The sequence below is a fragment of the Silene latifolia genome, chromosome 9 (assembly GCF_048544455.1).
Source record: "Silene latifolia isolate original U9 population chromosome 9, ASM4854445v1, whole genome shotgun sequence".
Classification (NCBI taxonomy): domain Eukaryota; kingdom Viridiplantae; phylum Streptophyta; class Magnoliopsida; order Caryophyllales; family Caryophyllaceae; genus Silene; species Silene latifolia.
Window position 1 is genome coordinate 205,962,557 of NC_133534.1, and position 24,066 is coordinate 205,986,622.

At 33.3% G+C, this 24,066-nt stretch overlaps 1 pseudogene; it reads left to right on the forward strand.

Moving 5' to 3' along the window:
- The window catches only part of LOC141602148 (uncharacterized), an 8,493-nt pseudogene extending 6,979 nt beyond the window's left edge, over positions 1-1,514 (forward strand).
- The last annotated feature ends 22,552 nt before the right edge of the window (positions 1,515-24,066 follow it).

The window sequence follows — 24,066 nt, forward strand, 5'->3', positions numbered from 1 at the left end:
AATTGACCCAATTACATTATTACAAACAACGTTCTTTCTTCATCATCAAAACTCCTCTCATCCATCTTTCCCAAATCAATCTCCATAACCTAATCAATTGAAGCAATTGTTAGTAGATTGCAGCCGATTTTCCGATCAATTGTAGCGATTTTCCAATCAGTTTGATCTATTCCAGAGTTTTTTCGATCAATTTGATCAATTCCGGCGTTTTTTCGATCAATTTGATCAATTGAGCGATTTTCAGATCAATTGTAGCGATTTTCCAATTGCATCAATTCAACAACCACCAAATCGCCATCGCCTCTCGCCTATCGCCGCCGTTGTTACACAATACACACCAGGGTTTACTCTGCCTTTGTTCCCTCCTCTTTGCTCACGACGCCTCTGCGGCTCTGCCCCCGTTTCTCTGCTCTCGACGCATTCATCGAGTAATAGCTAGAACATCAAAGGTGCGCCTTACTACTTATCGACATATAGCATCTATAAGTTTTGTCTATTGCTTTTCTATACTATCAATTTCAGTAATATGTTGTCCATTTGGATATTCATCTCATACCGACTTCCCTAATTTTAAGATACTACAGTAGAATAATTGAATTTTTGTGAACCATTTTGTTGCTATTTGAGTAGTTAAGCCGATTTTGGTGACCATTTTGGGTCTTACGCTGCTGCTGTTGTTATTGTATTCTACCTACATAATCAATAATAAAGCAAAACTGAAAAAGCTGCTAATTTGGTCATATTCGGACAAACAATTTGTTCTGCTAAATTTGGATCCGGACCCGAACCGTTAAGAGGGTTTTTACTTGGCAATTGTCTGTGATAAGCATATGATTTTGCTTCTTGGAGATATGAGGAAGGAGGCTTTTAAAAACACTAGTGCTACCTCAGTCCCTATTACTGCCTCTTTTATTGCAAAAAGGGAGCATGTTTATGGGAAGAAGTGTTTCTACACAAGAGCTAAGTTTAGTGATAATGGCCCTCTGCACGATCTCATGATCGAATGTGATACGATTAGCACCAACGATCCGTGCTTAATTGTTCGTATAGATACGAAAAATTTGATGCAAGTGAAGAGGCTTCGATGGAAATTCCGTGGTAATCACACTATCCTGGTTGATGGGATTCCAGTAGAAGTATTCTGGGATGTCCATAGTTGGCTTTTTGGCACGTCCCCTGGAAGCGCACTTTTCATGTTCAGAACTAGTTTGTCTGCGGAGAAGCTATGGGCTAGCCAGCCCCTTTGTGATCCGACTTTGCTGCATTGGTCGCAGTCTCAAAGATTTCGCGATTCTCAATCACACCAACTTGGTTTCTCGTTGATTTTGTATGCCTGGAAGCAAGAGTAGTGAAATTCAAAGATTATTTGTTGAGTGCTAAATGCTAACAGGGAACACATGGGGGAGTGTCCATTTTCATTTCTTTGTGATGGGAACTTTAATATAGTTTTATATAGATTGTTTCCCTTTGTCTTTCTTGTCCTTTATGTGGAGTAGGGAGAAACATTTAATAGATCAAAGGGATATTTTTGTTACATTTGATTGTAAATTGTTCGTTAAGAACGTGCTACATGCAAAATTATGCCTCTTTTATGTGGATTAGGGAGAAACATTTAATAGATCACCTATTTTGTTCTTTGCCTTATTTTGTGAATCTCAGTCCTTGTGTTGTGAATCCTAGAGCTTGTTTTGTGAACTTGTAAGATAATTTTCTAGAACTTGGTCACCATAAGTGTTAGGAATCACCTATTTTGCTCTTTGCCTTATTTTTGTGAATCTCAATCCTTGTGTTGTGAATCTTAGAGCTTGTTTTGTGAACCTGTAAAATCATTTTCTAAAACTTGGTCACCATAAGTGTTAGGAATCACCTATTTTGCTCTTTGCCTTATTTTGTGAATCTCAGTTTTTGTTTTGTGAATCTCAGACCTTGTTCAGTGAATCGTAAGGCTTGTTTTGTGAAACTTGCTCATCATAAGTGGTTAAAGTCGCCTATTTTGCCCTTTTCCTTATTTGGTGAATCTCAGACCTCGTTTTGTGAATCTCAGACCTTATTCTGTTAATCTCAAACCTTATTATGTGAATGTCAGACCTTATTCTGTTAATCTTAGAGCTTAATTTGTGAACTTAGAAGCTAATATTCTTAAATTTTGTTATAAGTGATAAGAGATAACCTGTTTTGCTCTTCTCCTGATTTTGTGAATCTCGGTCCTTATGTTGTGAATCCTATAGCTTGTTTTGTGAACCTGTAAGATAATTTTCTAAAACTTGGTCATTATAGGTGTTAGGAATCACCTATTTTGTTCTTTGCCTTATTTTGTGAATCTCAATCCTTATTTTGTGAATCTCATACCTTGTTCAGTGAATCTTAAGGCTTGTTTTGTGAAACTTGATCATCATAAGTGGTTAAAATCACCTATTTTGCTCTTTTCTTTATTAGGTGAATCTCAGACTTTGTTTTGTGAATCTCAGACCTTGTTCAGTGAATCTTAGAGGTTGTTTTGTGAAACTTGGTCATCATAAGTGGTTAAAATCACGTTTTTTGCTCTTTTCCTTATTTGGTGAATCTCATACCTTATTTTATGAATCTCATACCTTATTAAGCGAATCTTAAGGCTTGTTTTGTGAAACTTGATCATCATAATTGGTTAAAATAACCTATTTTGCTCTTTTCTTTACTAGGTGAATCTCAGACTTTGTTTTGTGAATCTCAGACCTTATTCAGTGAATCTTAGAGCTTATTTTGTGAAACTTGGTCATCATAAGTGGTTAAAATCACGTTTTTTGCTCTTTAACTTATTTGGTGAATCTCAGACCTTATTCAGTGAATCTCATACCTTATTCAGTGAATCTTAAGGCTTGTTTTGTAAAACTTGATCATCATAAGTGGTTAAAATCACCTATTTTGCTCTTTTCTTTATTAGGTGAATCTCAGACTTTGTTTTGTGAAACTTGATCATCATAAGTGGTTAAAATAAATGGGGGTATCATTTTCTTTCACATTCTTTCGAGATGGAATGAATTAAAGCAGCACATATTCAAAAAAACCGCAATTAATTTTGTTCCTCAACATGAACGTGGAAAAAGATCAGAAGCTATATACACAACTATACTAGTACAGAGCAAAATACCAAAGTGACAACTATTTCTTTTCAAATTAAAGTGCTTAACCAAAAAATGGAAAGTTCCAAGGTAAGGACTAGAGCACACCTCGAGAATCAATTTCTTGATCGTTCTCTAATGGCGGGGGAGCAGAGATAAGGGAACAACTCACATGATGAAAACTAGTGGAATGATTTAATTATTTTAAAACCAATTAGCTCAAATGGCAGAGCGTTGTGCAATGCACAAGGTGTGGGTTCGATTCCCATGTTGGTTATTGACTGCTACTGTTACTTCAAAGCCTAATTGGTATTTCTCTAGTGGACTTTTGGGTTTTGGCCTTTTCTGTCATGTCCAATTGCACCGAATTTAGAATTTTTAACATTGACTTTACAAAGGACTTAAAATTGTAATCCTTTGCTCCTTTAGTGGCTCTGCACGACGTTTTGGCTTATGCACGCCGTTTGTGCGCATCTAAGTTTGAGCTTCTTCTACTCATCCTCTATTGAGTGGTTTTTGATGTATATTAGCATTAACAAAGTAAATAAAAATCCTATATTTATATTTGTTCATCTATATGAGACTCGAACTCACATCTTGCGCTATAGCACAATGCTCTACCTTTTGAGCTAATAGATGATATTAGTCAAAAAATTATTTATGTATTAACAAATAACAAACCCATTTATATTGTTCTCATTTGATTTTCGTCATGCACAAATGTAGACTACTGTAGCCAATATCTTCAAATATATGGAACTGTGTACAATAATATATCTGTCAAATTTCATGCCATTTTACCAGTGTCCAAATAGTGATGTAAATAGGATAGAGAGAGTAATCTAGATAATAAAGAAAAATTGAAACCTTTGTCGATGTAATTATGACGAGGACTCATGGAAGTGTCGTCGACTGAGAAATTGTCATCACTGACATCGATTTCTGATGCCTTTCTTGCTGATCTCACTTGAAGAACTAGCATCAGCAGCAATGACATGAGCTCTCGTGGTACTCCCGTGTCGCTAAAAGCAGCTTGCACAAACACAGGGGTTCAGTCCATTAGGCAAAAGCTCCATTACTCTCTAACTTGGTCCATCAGGCAGAACCCAGAGAAGAGCAAGCTAGGGTCATTATTTCACAACCACGTAATGCTGAAATGAATTCTTGAAGCTGTCTTTTCGCAGCATCTTCATAAAGAATGATCTTATTTGCATTTCTTCCATTAGTCACTGCATTAAGCAAAATCAAGATCCAGCAATAAACATTTAGTGTGTAAAAGCTAACAAAAGGATGCAGCTAAACAATGTGCACACCTGCTAGAAAAGAGGCGGGAAAGCAATTTCTCTATGTCAGGTAACTTGGACAACTTGTCTCGAAATTCAAGAGTAAGGTATAAATTATTGCCCTAGAAAAGATAGGAATTATTAGCCATTGTTATTTATTAATTCCACATAATGGAAACATCATCTACACAGATGTGAGCAGTACACGAGAGCCTGTGACATATGTTAAATCGTGTAAACGGCCTGGGCCACGCCCAAATGGAGAAGAGAGAGTCTGCTTCATAAGCCAATGATGTTCCACTCTAAAACCAATTGGCAATAGAGGGAGTAGCCCCTTAGCTTATAAAGTGGTAAACTCTCTTCTCTTTTATCAATGTGGGACACTCACATGTGGGTTAATATAAATTTCATCAACATATATAAAGAAATAGCACGATTATAAGTTGAGTTTAAAACCCCTTTGCAAGTTCTCTTACCTTTGTTCTAGATGGTTTTCTTGACAGCCAGTGTGTACAATTAAATAAAGTACATAACAGAGCAAGGCAATTCAATGGTAAAGCACACTAGTCATGATAATCGAGGACACGACAAAAAGTAGTAGGCGCATCCAAAGAGCTTCGGTAGCAAAACTAAAAATAGTACACACAGGGAAAACAAAACAGGTAGTATTAACAACTCAAAAGGGTGGAAAGCAATTAACAAAATCATCACCGAGTTGCATATTTCTACATGTAGTTTCCGCAATAGCAAGATTTCTTTTGGAAACAATAAGCTTGATATAAAAAAATAGAAATATGGCAAAATTTTGTACCGAGAAAGGGGAACAGAAAAAAATAGAGAAACGCTGAATGACAACCAAAGACGAAAGAACATATACTAGAGGAAGTCGGAAACAAAACATACTCGAAGCCCATCTACAAAGATCATCTTACGTTCTTTGATTGATCAACATGATACAATGGTCTTGCAAGCCATGTTTTTAGTAACCTCCTCCCAAATGCGGTTTGCACAATGATTGAGCTGGGATAACAAAGTCCTTCAAGAATGCAAAGAACTGAGATTAAAAATAAAAAGAGCAAGAAAATAACTAGTTGTTCGGCTGGTGATGATGGTTCCCTTGCACTTTCACTTTTGGAGCGCCTTCAAAAGATATAACAAATATCTTTTGAACGAACTTTCTTACCAGATCCAAATTTACTTCCCTATAGGCCTATCTCAGAGAGCAAGTGCCAGTCGACGACAATTCTTCATCTTTTTTACCCCGTGACATGCGCTAAGACTCGAATCGATGTCGACAATTCAAAGTTATCCAAAGAAGGAATCGAATAAAGGAGGTTAAACCAAGGGTACACATAAGAAGTAGATCACAATCATTTGCATATTGCCGTTACCCGAGCCTTCAAGAGAGTCATTGGCTCAATTTGGATAATATTAATCGGAGAAGACGGAAGGAAAAGTACGGATAAATTGAAACCACAAACTATTGAATCGAAAGTACATGAGTTAATAGCGGATGGCGATTGACGAAGTGAAGCTCACTATTAATGGCGATCGAAAGCTCACCTTTTTTACCTATTTAAGTACCTGAGTTAATGTCGGAGAAGTGATACAAATATTATGCCGACGAAATCCAAAGACATTAAACACGAAATTGAAAGACGAAATCAATCGAAAAATCGATTAAAATCATAATAAAATAAGAGATAGAAATTAACTTACTTTACGACATAGAAGACCGCCATTGTTGCAAAGAGGAGTGATGTAACGCCTCGAAAATTGCTACGGATTATGGAGTTATGGATTGATTAACTGGCGAATTGATGATGATCGGTAAATTAGAACGAAATATGAGAAGAATTGGTGGAAATTGAAGAATTAGGTCATAATCGTATAATGGATGAAATTGAGATTAATTCGTTACGAATTAGGAATTGCAAGTACGACAATACTTAAGTTGAGGAGGATAATGGCAGATGAAAAGCTTAGTAGCAATGGTGGTCGGAAGTACAGTGTTAATGGCGACTGACGAGATGAAGATGATGGAGCTGAGTTGAAGAGTGAGAAGGAGACGCACTAAAATGAATTGAGTAAATGAGCTGTTAGTGTGCAGGTGGTGGATAATATCGGGGGACACGTGGCAGCATCTGGAGTATCTTTAGTTATTAGATCTGACGGTTTAGAAGGTGTCCAAATTTACCTCACCCTAAGAAGGTGTGCGTATATATATATATATATATATATATATATATATATATATATATATATATATATATATATATATATATATATATATATATATATATATATATATATATATATATATATATATATATATATATATATAGAGTCGGATCCTGAGAACTCCTAAATATTTGAGGATTGAGTAACGAATAAAGTATCACACCATATACAAAACAATATCGCGAGGAAAATTGACAAACAAAACCACCTAAAACTCAAAAAATCAATCGTCATTTCTCTCTCTAAAAATTTTACCAAAATCAGTTAAACATCTCAAACGAAAACTATCACAAAATCCTCTCTAAAATCTCGCCGAAAATCCGCAAAAACTTAAAATTCAAAGACGATTTCAACTTCATTTCAACATTATAGATGTATTCGTTCACTAGGTTGAATAATCTCACCATAATTCTCTCCAAAATCGTTGAGGTACATTTGTTTCTCATCTTTATCCATTTCTGCGATTTTTTTCAACTTTTGTAGCATTAAATTGATTATACATTTTGATTTTGTTCGAAATTATTATATGTATGTTGAATTAGATGAATTTAATAGGATTAAATCAACAAAATCGCAATAATTATCGAGTTATTTAGGGTTCTTTCGTGTTCTTGCTGTAAATTTCTAAATATCTTACTTATAAATGATTTTAAACGTTTTTCGTTCATAATATCGACACATTGAATCAATTACTATCATCAATTGAAGTTTTAGTTGTTTATAAGATGTCTTTTTTGTTTTAATCGCTAAAATTAGGGTTTAATATTGATCGATTGTGAAAATTAGGGTTCAACTTTGTTTAATTGTGAAAATTAGGGTTTCATATTGTTTTAATCGCGAAAGTTAGTGTTTAACATTGTTTAATTGTGCAAAATTACGTTTCATATGATAGAATTGAAGTAATCGTTTGTGTTCGATGAAATGAGTAATGTCGAATTACATGTTGGCTATGATAACGGAAAACGTGTGATACTGTTGTTTGTATGATGTGATACTGAATGTGAATATTCGTGGTACTCTATTTTCATACATTTTGGCAGGTGATTACTACATAATTAAGTTGTAAAATGTCATCAAGGCACTAAAATGCTATAGTATGGTGTTTTTTACAGTAAAATGTCACTTTGGTTTTGCATAGAAAAATAATGTAAAATGTTGCTTTAAAATGTTTGTAATATGGTGCATTTTTTATATTTGTTGTATTTTCTTTTGTCTGAAAGATGATGTTTTGTACATTTTTTTTCCTTTTTTTTTGCAGATTTCTTCGCTTTTGGAGGTTACTTAAGAGTATGTGTGCATGTTGGCGAAGTCTATAGTGCATGATCAACTAAACAAATCATGTTTTTTTATTCATTTCTCTTATAAAGACAAATTCTGTATTCTTAGATATTGTTTCAAGCGATTATAAATTTGTATTTTTTTTTTTTTTTTGCATTTTGGAGTTGGAATGTAAAGTAATGGTAACAATATTATAGTTGTATCAGGATTTGCCTCTTTTTTTGTGTTATTAAATAGAGAATATATGGTTCTTAAAGTATTTCATTTTTTTTTGGTAAACAATATCACACGTTTGTTTTAACAATATCACAAGTTTTAGTAAACAATATCACATTTAATTATTAAAAATATCACCTTTCATGACACAATATCAAATGACTTTGAGAATAATATCACACTATTAGTTTAACAATATCACAAGATGTGGTAAACAATATCACACTACTGGCTTAACAATATCACAAGATGTGGTAAAGAATATCATAAAACAATATCACCATTATTGTGTTAATAATATCAAATGATTTAGTTCTTTCAAAAAAAATATCAAATGATATGGTAAACAATATCAAGTTTTTGTGCTAATAATATCACACTATGCTATTAACAATATCATATATTTATCTTTATTTGCTAGTTTACAAACAGTGATAAGAAACAATATATATCTTCATAAGTATCACGTCATATTGTTCTAGAAGCATTACCGAACAATATCAAATTTCACACATCCCGGTATCACACTTTATCCAAAACAATATCACATTCACAAGGAATCTTGAAACACTCAAACTTTTTGCTATTGAGAAACAATATCACAACGATATAAGATAAAATATCATTGCTGATTCTAAACATTATCACAAAATTACAACGACAATAATATTAATTTATAACGACTATATCGATTACTATCCTTTCAAAATTACATCAATCAGTGCATATTCAATTAAAGTTCACAACACAACCGAGTACAAAGATTAGTTCCTTTCTCTTCCTCTACCTTTACCGATTTCTTTTTATTATACATTTTGGCATCTTTTTCCAACACAATCTTCAACTTCTTGCTTGACGTTTGTTCAACCTCATCTTGTTTTAAATATCAGTGCAACCGTTTCATACAACCATTTCATGACCATGACTTAATTTAATGCAGCCACCTGACTATCTACTCAACTTTCTGGAACTCAATTACATCAAACCACTAGAACGACACCAATGAAAAATATCATGAGACTTCATATCCCCTTGGAAAGTAACACTTATTCTTAGCTTCATTTATGACTTGGTTTTATCAATTAGCATCTCCGGACGCATCATGAGACTTCATATCCCCTTCAAAGTGGATCTGCCATTCCCAGTAAGCAAACATGTGAGAGATATACAAGGATCCAAAGTAAAGCTCGTCAAGAGCAATGAACCATACTGTGCTGTGGCGTCTACTTCCACTTCATCGATGATCCATCTCAAAGAAAGAAAAGGTGGCCAACACATTTACTCCGCAGGATTCTTCACCTTTAAGTCGCTTAAACAACCTGGTTTACGCAACTAACAATCTAGTGAGACAAAGTCCAACCTATTGTACCAATAGAATAAAGTGGATTAATCAAAACTCGAATCCACCAATGAATTAAGTGCACTCACAGAAAATATGAGCAAGGCCACAACTGAAATTAGACAAATCCGATCTAACTTTTTTCAATACCTGATGAAAACAATGGAATCAGAAGAACCAAGAACAATATCTTAAAATTTATGTTGTGCTTGCTGCTCAACAAGATGAAATGGTGATGGTCAAACAAAATACTGCAACTCATTAAACAGGTAGAATGTAAATCAGAAACATATGATGACAACTCAACATTAAATCTATACCAAAACCAAACATACACCAAACTTGGAGACTCATTTGGCAGGTAAATTAAGCCTTAAGCCCAAAGCTTCTTAGGACAATTTGGACCAAGTCATATCTCTGTCAATAGGCCGCTCAAAGCTAAACAACTTTCACGATCCGACAAAAAAAAAAAAAGCATAAAAAATACAATGTAAACAAACAAGTAGTAATTAATTTCTGACAATCAAAGTAAAAGGGATGTAATAAAACAATATCACACGATCCGCTAAAACAATATCACATAGTCTTCTAAACAATATCACACTGGATACTTTAGCAAAAAAATACGTGATATTTATAAGATGTCAAACAATTTAGAACCTAAGTCGGCGAAATGTATACTACTACTAGCTAACAGTAAAGAGTAACAATTTAAAAAAGATGTAAATCAATCTGACACAAATTTAAAAAGATTTGAAACAAGATACTACACATGTAAATTAGGTTTACATGACAACAAAACTCGAATAAAGTGACATAATTTACAATCGCAATCAAATAACAAGACTATGAATCAATCTCATCAAAATTATAAATCGAGAAAAAAAAATCATAACAACAGGTGAGTTGAACATAGATCAGGAAAAAATACTGAATATATAACAAATTCGTAACTTGTTCGAATTAAATTAACCTAGATATATGAGAAATAAGACCAATAAATCATATGAAATCCTCACAAATTAAACCTAATTTAGGAAAAAGAGATACAAAGCATTGAAATCACGATGAATAGCTACAAAATCATAACAAACGCAGTAAGATGACTAGTAATTGTAAATATATGTAGCGAAACAACAATCACATGCAAATAAAACTGAAATTAAAAACTAAAGATAAAGTAGATGTACCTGAAATCGTGATTTCGATTGAAAGAGTAAGATCGTTGATAATAAATAGAAGAATGACAAATGATTGAGCTGAGATTGAATTGGAAACAAAAAAAAATCACGAAAATAGGAAAATTAGGGATTGCGTTGAAGAAGATAGAAGGCAGAGAGAGAAAGGCTTTGGGTGAGAATGAATGAATTAGGTTTGTTTCGATGGAATAAGGAGTATATATGTGCACCCGCGAAATTACCATATTACCCTTACTGATCCGCACTAAACCATGGACGTTGGATCTCTTAGATCTGACAGCTAGTATTAATCCTCAATCCTCAAATATATGAGTCATACTCACATGATCTCATTCCTATATATATATATATATATATATATATATATATATATATATATATATATATATATATATATATATATATATATATATATATATATGAAATTATAACTAATCGCACCTTTCCTCTCAAACAAAATCAATAATCATCCTCACTTTCTCTCTCTTAATCTCGTCTTCATCAACGCTCCGTTTTCGCCATATTCTTCTGAGCTCCGTCTTCGCCATTCACCCAGATTTCGACGCCATTTTCTCGCTGAGCTTCCTTCCGCCATTATCACTAAGCTTTTTGACCTCCATTAACATCCTGAAGTTAGGTAATTTCAATCACTCATTTCGATTCATCCCGATTTTATTCCTCATTATTCACAAAAATTTTCGATCAACTTATTTACTTTGTTAAATTCTCTATCAACTAGTACAATTACTTATTTTCTTTCTTTTTTATGCAGGTTTTGATCGATTTGAGAGGAAATCTTCGTTCATTCCGTCTTTCTCGATTAATCTCGTCTTCGCCATTATCACTGACCTTTCATTCCGTATTTTTCACACTAACTTTCAATCGACTTAATTAATTGGTAAAATTCAAGCTCAACTAGTTTAATTACTTATTAATTTGTTTTTGTGCAGGTTTTAATCGTTTATTGAGCTCAAGCGTGCACAATAGGAATGCATACAATTAATTGAAGATGATTTCTCCGCTTTTTTGTAAGATCCTTCCCTTTTCTTATCTATTTACTACATCGATTTCAATTTTTGAGTGTATTTGAATTTGATTGATTATCTTTTGTTTAATTGGCGTGTGTTGGGATTGATGGAAGAATTAGTTTCGAAAAATGAGATTGAGGAAAGAAATGATTAAACATTTATTAGGATTCCGATTGCGAATCATGGGGTGTATTTGCTTTGAAGCAATATACTAATGGTGAAAAACTAAATCATGTATGTTGTATGCAATTTAGCAATTCACCATGTTTGGGGTATTTTGTAGGAGAAGGTGATATGTTTAAATTCTCAAGGCGATTTTTTAACTTCCTTTCTGATTCGTGAATATATGTATATGTAATTATGCATTTCTAATTTATAGGATTTCTGACTCTAAAAGTGAGCTGGGGTTAATGATATATTGATCATACAAGTTTGTTGATATTGCCTATAACTATGTCGTTTTAAAGCTTAGGAGCTTCACACATGAGCCCTTGTCAAGTCTTTGCATCTTTAAATGTTAATTTGGTCATTTGATGTTGGTTGAGGCCTTGAGACATAGATTAGGAGAATTGTTGAGTGTATTTGCCTAAACACTGTTGGACGAAACGCCTGACTGACCTAATACTTGACCACCCACCTCAGTTTTGACCTCTTCTACAACAACATTATCATTCTCCATACAATCACTATTTTTTTCCTCCTTCACCTGCAGCATTGATACATCATCACGACTCTTGCTCGAAATGCCTGATTAACCTAATACTTGACCATCCTCCTCAGTTTTGACCTCTTCTCCAACAACATTATCATTCTTTACACAATCACTAATTTCTTCCTCCTTCACCTCCAGCACCATTGACACATCATGACTGCTTCCCGAAGCGACTGACTGAGCTAATACTTGAGCAGCCACATCAGTTTTCGCCACTTCTCCAACAGAATTATCATCCTCCATACAACCAGTACTTAGTTCCTCCTTCACCTCTACCATTGATACATCACCCGCCTCAACCGAGCCTTGGTTCCTAAAATCCTTCTTATTCCCCATAACCCCAGAAACCTTCCTCCCTCGTTCGGAACACTCGAAACACCTAACCAACTCCTCACCAGACTCTAAACTCTCCATAACACTCTCCCTATCACGATGACAACTAGGATCAAGCGCAAACACAGGCAACAAATAAACATACCTCCTACGATCACAAAACTTCTTAGCATTAAACGACGGCGTAGTAAGTCTTTACCGTCATTTCCACATACCTTAATAGGAGTGGAGTTTAAACAAACATATATAAGATTGCCTTTTAAAGTAGTAAGTCACCAAAGCAGCCAAACTGAAGTTGTTGCTTTGCTGTGCAGTCAATTAAAATCTTGTGCTATCTTTGCTCTGGAATGTGTACTTAGCGTGTCGTGGCAACAAAATTCCCCCAGAACTTCAAGGGAGTTGGTGAAAACCCGACTTAGTATTTTTACCACCGGGCTTCAATTTCACCTTTTTCTTGCTCAAACCTTAGAAAGCAAGAGACAATGAGACACCTTTTGTTCTTACTTTAGACCAATCTCTTTATGATAGTTTGTCTATAGCGCAAAATAATACGCAGTACAATTTTACCTTAAAGTCTCAAAGACTATTGCCGATTGGCTGAGCAAGGATCAGTTGAATGTACACAAAGAAACTTTTCTTTGTTAATTAGAGATTATGCAAGGGAAAGATTACAAATAGACATGATAAAACAAACTTAAACCTGAAGAATTGATCTGAAATATGTGAATTTGATATTTGATCGCACAAGAGAGATGTGGCTAACTTGGATTGGACCCAAAGTCCAACCTAATTTGGCATATTCGAAAGACTCGTAACTAAATGAATCTAAATGTCCCACATGAACCTATCTGATTGCGCACTAGAAATGCCTCATTCCTGTTTTTATTTTTCACTGGCATACAAAAGGCCTTCCTTTATCGCTTACGGTTGGTACTATGTATTTGATTTGGTCGATTTTGAATTTCCGTCACGGTGATTCTTTTAATGTGGATGTGTTTTCGGATGTGACGGATGATGATGTGTTTTCATTATGGTGCTATCCTTGCTACTGTTGTTGCCGCTGCATACAAAAGGCCTTGTTGACTTGCTGTCAAATACTTTTGAGTCTGTTTTTTATGCGCAATGCTTTCGTTTACAATCTAATTTAGATGTATATCTACGGAAGATATTGTACTTCTTAATGCTTCCATATTATCTATCTCTGGATTATAATGGAGTATAGCAAAAAAAAAGTCATTAAGCTAGATGAATTCTTGATATTGTGAGCAGTCGTTAATTTGATAATTTGATACAATTCAATTCAACTAGGTTTGTTGGTATAAAGCACACAAAGTTAAGGTGGACATCAAGTTAGTTTCTAGCGATTATTACTGTGCGAAATTAATTAATAATGTCAAACCCATATTAATTATGCTCTATTGGAAGGATTGGTTCCAAGATTAAGTCTGCTTAATCGTATTACTTTGACATTCTTGTTGTTAAGTTAGCTATTGAAATGGCAAGAAGGGGATGTAGCAGTGAATGTTTTATAGGTTAGAGAATGAAATTTGAAATAGAAGTTGAAAGTTGAAACAACCATTGAGAAAGAGTAGTACCATGGATAAATGCGTTTTAATATCGTTGAAGGATCAATCATGTAGAGAAATCGATTTTGGGTGATTAAATTTTGTAGGATAGGGTTTTGTAATGTTTGCTCAGTTTTACAACTTATTTCATTATTTTAGGAGTAATGGGCAAGAGAAGGACCTAAACTATCATCGTTTTACGGTCTATAACAATCAAATCTGTTTTGTTCAGCTATCTCGAGTGCGTCATTTACAAGCAAGTTGGGGCAGTCGGGTGTTTTTGCTGTCTTTTTGGTAGGTACATTCAAAGTATGTCCGATCATTTTTAAAATTCCTTTCTTTCTTCACTGATTTTCGTCTTCGATTTATCTTAAGGTGCTTGATTTACGAAAACCTAAATTTTCGTCTAATGTTTTAACGCTTTCGTTGATTAGTGTTTACTTCGGGTTTATTCCGCAATCAATTTGCTGTTGGTTTCATCTAGTGCAGGTTTGGGGGAGATGTTTCTAGCCAAATTATTTACTAAATTCAATCATGTTGTTAGTTGGAGTCATGACAAGTTTATATCTTGGGTGCGTCAGATATATATTTCCAAATGCATGCTTGTAAATTAATCCAGTGATTTCCTGTGTTTTTTTTACCTGCAGAAGTATACTGATTTCAATGAACATCGCGGTGTTTCTATTCGAGATAGCAAGCCCTATAAAGAATTCGGACAATAACCTCTGGTCACTGCCTTTGATGTATGGCGCCAAGGTTAATGATTTGATCATGCTCGGAGAATGGTGGAGACTTTTGACACCCATGTTTCTGGTACATCCTATGTTCATTTGACAATTTCACCTCTGAAAATGTGTTTGTGAAGCGTTTACTACAAATGGGTTATTTCGGCCAAGTATTCATCAAATGTATCCTTGTTATATGGTTGATGAAGTGATGCCTAAACTAAACTATGTGGTTTAATTTGTGAAGCATCTTTGGATTTACGCACGTCGGACTTAGTTCATGTATGCCTTGTTATTATGAAAGTAACAAGAATCTCACTTGAGGCAAATTTGTGAGAGAGACTTTCGAAGTTCGTTCGATGCCCGTTCTACAATCACGAGTCATATGGTAATGAATCTAGGGTGTTTCATCACATTGACAATCAATCGCAAGTTAGGCTTTTCATTGTTGCATATCTAAAGGCTATTAGCTTAAGGTTCCCCTTATTTAATCTTTGTTATGTACTCGTATATCTTAACGGCTATTAGGTCAAATGGGAGAGCAATGTGCAAATCTTGCACAAAGATATGAGTTCGAATCTCATATAGCCTAGTTAATTTAAGAATTTAGTGTATTAAACTTAAATACAATAACATTGAGGATAAGTTAGCCAAATCTGTACTCAGATGTGCAAAATTAAGGATGAGTAGAAGAAGCTCAAACTTAGATGTGCACAAACGGCGTGCATAAGCCAAAACGTCGTGCAGAGCCACTAAAGGAGCAAAGGATTACAATTTTGAGTCTTTTGTAAAGTCAATGTTAGAAATTATCTAAATTGGGTGCAATTGGACATGACAGAAAAGGCCAAAACCCAAAAAGTCCACTAGAGAAATACCAATTAGGCTTTGAAGTAACAAAGATGGCGTCAATAACCAACATGGGAGTCGAACCCACACCTTGTGCATTGCACAACGCCTCGCCATTTGAGCTAATTGGTTTTAAAATAATTAAATCATTCCACTAGTTTTCATCATGTGAGTTGTTCTCTTATCTCTGCTCCCCTGCCATTAGAGGAACGACTGAAGAAATTGATTCTCGAGGTGTGCTCTAGTCCTTACCTTGGAACTTTCCATTTTTGGTTAACTGCTACGCTGAAAAGAAATAGTTGTCACTTTGGTATTTTGCTCTGTACTAGTATAGTTGTGTATATAGCTTCTGATCTTTTTCCACGTTCATGTTGAGGAACAAAATTAATTGCGGTTTTTTTTGAATATGTGCTGCTTTAGTTCATTCCATCTTGAAAGAATGTGAAGGAAAATCATACCCCCATTTATTTTAACCACTTATGATGACCAAGTTTCATAAAATAAGGTTTGAGATTCACCAAATAAGGAAAAGAGCAAAAAACGTGATTTTAACCACTTATGATGACCAAGTTTCACAAAACAAGCTCTAAGATTCACTGAACAAGGTTTGAGATTCACAAAACAAAGTCTGAGATTCACCTAATAAAGAAAAGAGCAAAATAGGTGATTTTAACCACTTATGATGATCAAGTTTCACAAAACAAGCCTTAAGATTCACTGAATAAGGTATGAGATTCACAAAATAAGGTTTGAGATTCACCAAATAAGGAAAAGAGCAAAAAACGTGATTTTAACCACTTATGATGACCAAGTTTTACAAAACAAGCTCTAAGATTCACTGAACAAGATCTGAGATTCACAAAACAAAGTCTGAGATTCACCTAATAAAGAAAAGAGCAAAATAGGTGATTTTAACCACTTATGATGATGAAGTTTCACAAAACAAGCCTTAAGATTCACTGAATGAGGTATGAGATTCACAAAATAAGGTCTGAGATTCACCAAATAAGGAAAAGAGCAAAAAAGGTGATTTTAACCACTTATGATGACCAAGTTTCACAAAACAAGCTCTCAGATTCACAAAACAAGCTGTGAAATTCACAAAACAAGGCCTAAGATTCACAAAATAAGAGAAATAGCAAAATAGGTTATTTCAACAACTTATGACCAAGTTTAAGAACATTAGCTTTGCGTTTCACATAAAAAGTGAAATATAATTGTAAATTATGAAACTTTTGTGTGAATTGGTAAGTTACATCTTTTTGTGTTTTTTTTAGCTCATGAAATCTTTAATATATACATTTAATTTAAGAATATTAATGATGTCTTTTGATTTTCTTTATTTGTATGTCACACAATATGTAGTGACATTTTTGTAAAGACTTAGTAATCATTCATTTTTTTTAATAATTATATTAAATAACCAATAATCTAATAATAATTAATAATTAATAATTAAATAATCAATAAAAATGAAGAGAAATTAATGGGGTATAAAATATCATGTGGAAATAAATTAAATGCTAATGCCATGTGGAATTAAATTAAATGCTTTAATCTAGCCTTTAAACTATATTGTATAGATAAGTGAATTAAATTAATGCTCACTGAATAAGGTATGAGATTCACAAAATAAGGTTTGAGATTCACCAAATAAGGAAAAGAGCAAAAAACGTGATTTTAACCACTTATGATGACCTAGTTTCACAAAACAAGCCCTAAGATTCACTGAACAAGGTCTGAGATTCACAAAACAAAGTCTTAGATTCACCTAATAAAGAAAAGAGCAAAATAGGTGATTTTAACCACTTATGATGATCAAGTTTCACAAAACAAGTCTTAAGATTCACTGAATAAGGTATGAGATTCAAAAAATAAGATCTGAGAGTCACCAAATAAGGAAAAGAGCAAAAAACGTGATTTTAAACATTTATGATGACCAAGTTTCACAAAACAAGCTCTAAGATTCACTGAACAAGGTCTGAGATTCACAAAACAAAGTCTGAGATTCACCTAATAAAGAAAAGAGCAAAATAGGTAATTTTAACCACTTATGATGATGAAGTTTCACAAAACAAGCCTTAAGATTCACTGAATAAGGTATGAGATTCACAAAATAAGGTTTGAGATTCACCAAATAAGGAAAAGAGCAAAACACGTGATTTTAAACACTTATGATGACCAAGTTTCACAAAACAAGCTCTAAGATTCACTGAACAAGGTTTGAGATTCACAAAACAAAGTCTGAGATTCACCTAATAAAGAAAAGAGCAAAATAGGTGATTTTAACCACTTATGATGATCAAGTTTCACAAAACAAGCCTTAAGATTCACTGAATGAGGTATGAGATTCACAAAATAAGGTCTGAGATTCACCAAATAAGGAAAAGAGCAAAAAATGTGATTTTAACCACTTATGATGACCAAGTTTCACAAAACAAGCTCTCAGATTCACTGAATAAGGTATGAGATTCACAAAACAAGGTCTAGGATTCACAAAACAAGGTTTAGGATTCACAAAATAAGAACAAGAGCAAAATAGGTGATTTCAACCATTTATGACCACGTTTCACAATATTACCTTTTAGTTTCACAATATAAGCTCTAAGATTCACAAAACAAGGTCTAAGATTCACAAAATAAGAAAAGAGGAATATAGGTGATTTCAACAACCACTTATGACCAAGTTTCACAATATAAGTTCTAAGATTCACAAAATAAGAGAAATAGCAAAATAGGTTATTTCAACAACTTATGACCAAGTTTAAGAATATTAGCTTTGTGTTTCACATAACAAGCTCTAAGTTTCACAAAACAAGGTCTATGATTCACAAAATAAGGAAAAGAGCAAAGTACGTGATCTCAACCAATTATGATCAAGTTTCAGAGTATTATCTTCTATGTTCACAAATCAAACTTTAAGATTCACTAAACAAGGTCTCAGATTCACAAGATAAGAGAAATAGCAAAACAGGCGATTTTAACAACTTATGACCAAGTTTAAGAATATTAACTTTGTGTTTCACAAATCAAGCTCTAAGTTTCACAAAAAAAGGTCTGTGATTCACAAAATAGCAGATTAGGCAAAATATAAAAAAGGACACATAAACACAACTAAAAAGAGATCGCGTCACGCAAAGATTGTGGCATGACAAAACTACACTCCATAGTCCTTAAAATTCTCAAAAGAGTCAATTACGTCAATGGCAACCAATAAATTTAATTACTTACTGTGAACTGGAACTGTTTTTTTACTATGTTAGGCTAACACTACTGCAAGCAGCTTGAACTGGAATGTGAAGTGTTAAAGTAACACAGATTTTTTTTAACTAAGAAAGCGTATCCGCCAATAGGACGCTAATGGGGTGACAGCCTTGTACGAAAAGACGCCCATATACACATAGAAGGATGAGTAGTTTTATCAACTAAAGGAAAATGCTAGACAAATGAGAATCGAACTCGTACAGCATTTACAATAGGCAGAAGTTGATTTGACAATAGGCAGAAGTGCACTCCATCAAACTTTCAAATAAACTAGAATCTCAAACATAAAAGGAGATGTTGATTTGACAATAGGCAGAAGTGCAACTGACCTCCTTCGTAGACTGATAATACACGACTAAATGGGGATGAGAACAATAAATACAGCGGTTTTCTGATAAACTCTCGCGTATTTTACTTTCTAAGTCCGCAAGTTCATCATAACTGAATGACAAGGATGAATCTCAAACCTTATTTCGGCTTGTCAAATTCAGTCTTTAACCTACATTTCGGCTTGTCAAATTCAATTAGAGCATCGATAGACTTCAACGACGCTGATGGCACATGAACTTCATCAGTGGTCTCCTCTCTCAAATACGAATCAACACTCCACAAATCACGGGTAGATAATGGAGCAAAGAAGTTAATAATCCCCCAGTGATCAAGAAAACGGAAAACTCGACCTAAATCATAAACTCGACCTAAATCATCATTTTCAAGACCAACACCCAATATGCTCAATTTTGATCAAAATTATGAAATTACCTGGAAATTAATCAAAATCTTGTTCGAAAATTGCTGAAATCGCGTTGCTGTATGTCGTTCTGATGAAATCTACGAACAATTTTGCCGGAAATCGCTGCAATTGATGTTGCTGATTGGATTTTTGGAAACGAGATTTTGAAAATCGCTGCAACGTTGTGTGAGTATATTTTTTAGAGAGAGTTAAGTATTTGTGCTCTTAATTGTTTATTTTAGATAGAGAAAATATTTGGGCCAAATGAAAAGTTAAGAATGACCCCAAATATCCAGCCCAATGAACATTGATAATCAGTCCATGTTAATCAGTCCGCCCAAGTTTAAGGAATTTGATGAGGCCGTCCGCCTCGCCATAATTAACGGCCTCACCGGATCCGGCCTATATATATATATATATATATATATATATATATATATTTATTCTATTTCATTTTATAGTCAAAATGACCCGTCTGAAATAAGATCAACTGTTTGTTTTTATATCCGTTAGTTTTTATTCTATTCTATTTTACTTTCTCTAATTTTTTAATATATAACTAGTTTTTGTGCTCTTAAATTAAGAGCTATTTATGGGACATAGAAATATTATTTATGAATTATGTATAATTAACAACCCTTGAAAATCTGGGGAAAAAAGGCTCTTTTAACACCAACTCTCACCGGTTCACTCTCCCTAAATGGTGTGTTTATATGGAAGTATTTGGAGGGAAAAGAAATGGAGTGAGAGTAAGGGAATTTAAAACCCTTGTTTGGATAACAAATAAGGGTGGAGGGAAATGACGGTTGAGAGATTTGGAGGGATAAGATCTCTTTGACAAATCAAAATCTCTTTCCAATAGTAAAGATTTGAAGTGATCCCTCTTTTTTCCTCCCCACTAATTTTGGTATCCAAAAAGTTCTAACTAACCAATTAAAAGCACAAAAAGAGGTGAATGAAGCTTAAAATAACATATAAACTGAAAAAAGTTAGATTTATTTTAAATGACTTATATTAATGGGATATTCAATGGGCTACACCTATATTTTTTGCTTTTTTAAAAGGTATCCCTCCTTTACTACTAAAAAAACAAAAACTTTTATGGCCTATGATTCATGGTCAAGAGTTCAGAATACGGCGAATTTTTTCGTCTTTGCGAGATCTTTGATTTGAAAAAAAAAATATTGCAAATTTTTGAACTTGTTGCAAGAGTTATAGTCGCTCAAATATTTTTGACCGACTATATTTCATGGCTTCGAGCTCATAGAGAAACGATTTTTTTTCCAAATTAAGCGTCTTTACGATGTCTTTATCTGAAAAATAAAATTGCCGTTTACGGAGTTCCTTGCCAAGAATTATAGACACTCAAATATTTTTAGCTCAAAACAAAAAAAAAAAACACGGGGTACCATGTAGATAATCTCATTATTTAAAAAAAAAAGTACCTTTTATATCTTTATATAAAACCGGGTTGAATTATTGTGAATTCGCTACATAGCGTTTCTCCCTTAGTTACAAGTATTAAGGCAGTTAAACTGTAATACTACGGTTTTCTGGGTTCTGTTACTCGGACGAATAGGGCTAACTCGGCCGAGTAAAGCGTCGTGTGTTTTCTGGTCAGGCTACTGTATGTCCAGGAACACTTGACCGAGTAGTGTAATACTCGGCCGAGTAGGGGGTACTCGGCCGAGTACTCTCAGTACTCGACCGACTAACCGGTCTGACGGGTTATTTTCGCGGTTTGATTAAGGTGATTAGAGATTATATATAAACTTCGTTTAATAGTGTTGGAGCTTGTGTCCTCCACAAATTAGTGTGATAACATTTATAAATCTCTTATAGGTTCACAAGGGTATACTTCGTATTTTATCAGTTGATTAGCGATTACCTAATAACGGTTGGCTTGCTAGAAAGTTTGACGTTATTATCATACTGATGGCGGTGATCAACTGGTCCCTAAAAGTCACACCTAAAGGATGTGTTTGAGAGATGTGATTATGGAAATGTAATCACATTGATGCCTAATATGACTAAAAGGTTAGTCCATGTATTTGACTAAACAATTAGTCAATGTGTTGATGAGACGATTATTTAATTCAATTAAATAATATTAGCTGAGACGAATTAACTGTCAAATTCGTAAATTGAATATAAACAGTTATATTTAATTAATGTATATAATGTTAGCTTGAACGAATTAAGATGTTAATTCGTAATTAAATGTAATCGGTTATATTTAATTAGCTAATTATAAATATGCGATATTTATAGTTAAAGTATATATTATACGATATTGTCATAATAAATTATTACAGACCGATATTAATAAATCGACTGCAAGCTGTTGTGTGTAGACTTATTAATACGGAATAAAATAAATGACAATATATAATAATACACATTTTTATACATTTCAGATAACAACTAAAAAATAAGGAGATTTTTCTCCTTATTTGTGGTTGGAGCCACTCGGTCAAACCGAGTAAAAAGGAAAGAAAAAAATCTCCCTTTTCCTTGCTCTTATTTCGGTTATAATAAGAAAAAAAGGGGATTCATTTTCTAACCTAATTCATATTTGACCTAGCTCTTCTCTCATCAACAAAAACACAACAAAATCTTAAAATTAATTAGTAAATTTTGGGGATCGATTCTAGCAAGAACAAAGGCATATCTCATATCATCTTGGGTGCAACAATTAGGCGAATATCATTGTGATATTGTTCTTAGGCCGATTTGGCTAGGACCGAAGGTTGATTCTTCATCCCTATTCTATTTTGTTTATGTAAATTCTTTTATGACTAGTATTCATAAACATAATTTCGTTATAATCCTTATAATTTAAAGGGAAGTATACCGATATTTCCTACAAGTGGTATCAGAGCCAAGGCCACGAAATTATTTTTGATGATTTTCATATTTGAATTTAAACAAAATTTGAAAAGAAAAAAAAACATTTCGGCAGAATTTTTTTTTAGCCGTGAATTTTTTTAAATTTTGCCGATTTGATTTTCTTTTTGTTTGATGATTTGTTCCATTTTGATTCATTCATTTTGTTGTTTTAATAAGTTGAAATGATTATATGATGAATTTGTAGATGTTTGATTTAATGAGGATTAAATTAAAATGGAAATGGAAATCATCTTGTATGATGATGTTAAATTTGTTTTGTTATATAGTTTTTGGCATAAATGGTTTTAAATCGTTGTTTAAAATCATGTTTCATTAATTTATATGTTTATGATTATGCCAATCTTGTTCTAATAGCAACTATAAACGAATTTGTTCATCTAATTTTTTTTAGGGCATAATGCCGAGTGACAAAAGAAAAAAAAAGTTTCTGTTTTTCGGTTTTGTGATTATGCCGAGATGAAAATTTTTTGTTTTTTTTTTCATTTTTGGGCTGTTATTGCAGCGACCAGAAATTAAAAAAAAAAATTCTGTTTTGTTTCGGTTTTTACAGAAAAACCTTGATTTATAAAAAAAAAAAGAAAATTGTTTTTTATTTGGCACTATGCTGTGAGCTAAGAAAAAACAGGGGCTGGTTTTTTTATTTTGGTAAATGCCGAGAGAAATTTTTTTGTTCTCGTTTTGTGCAAATGCCGAGAGCCTTATAAAAATAAAAAGAATTTTGTTTTATTTTGGCCTAGATTGATTATACATTAAATTTACAATGTATGATAAATTATTGTGAAGCGGTTCACAAATCATAGATACCTAATTATTTTAAAGAGGTTTAAAATAATGTGTGATTAATTCATATTATAGGTCAATGTGAATTAAGATTGAAATTAATATGAGTAATTGAGGAATTGTCACTTAATTTGATCAATTAAATAGGTGGTTTGGATAAATTAATCTACATAATTAAGGAATTATGTCTTGCATGTTTAATTTATTAGTTGATGCATTTTTTTTAGTTGAATGAATCGTTGAATGGATTTATTTACGTATTTTTGCAATCGGTTGTAATTTGTTTAAATTATGTTTTCGTAATGATGGAAACATAATTTTTTAATGTAATTTGAGATCTCGTATCTCCGTTTGGTTTTCTTTAATTATTACGGTTTTGAAATTAGAATGTAAATAGGTTTATTATGTAATTTTTAAATTGTAATTTTGAGAAGACTAAAGATGGAGATTGGATTGCTCACTCCCGCTACATGGACCAAGATGGAACATCAAGACAAGCTTCTCGGGTCCAAGGAT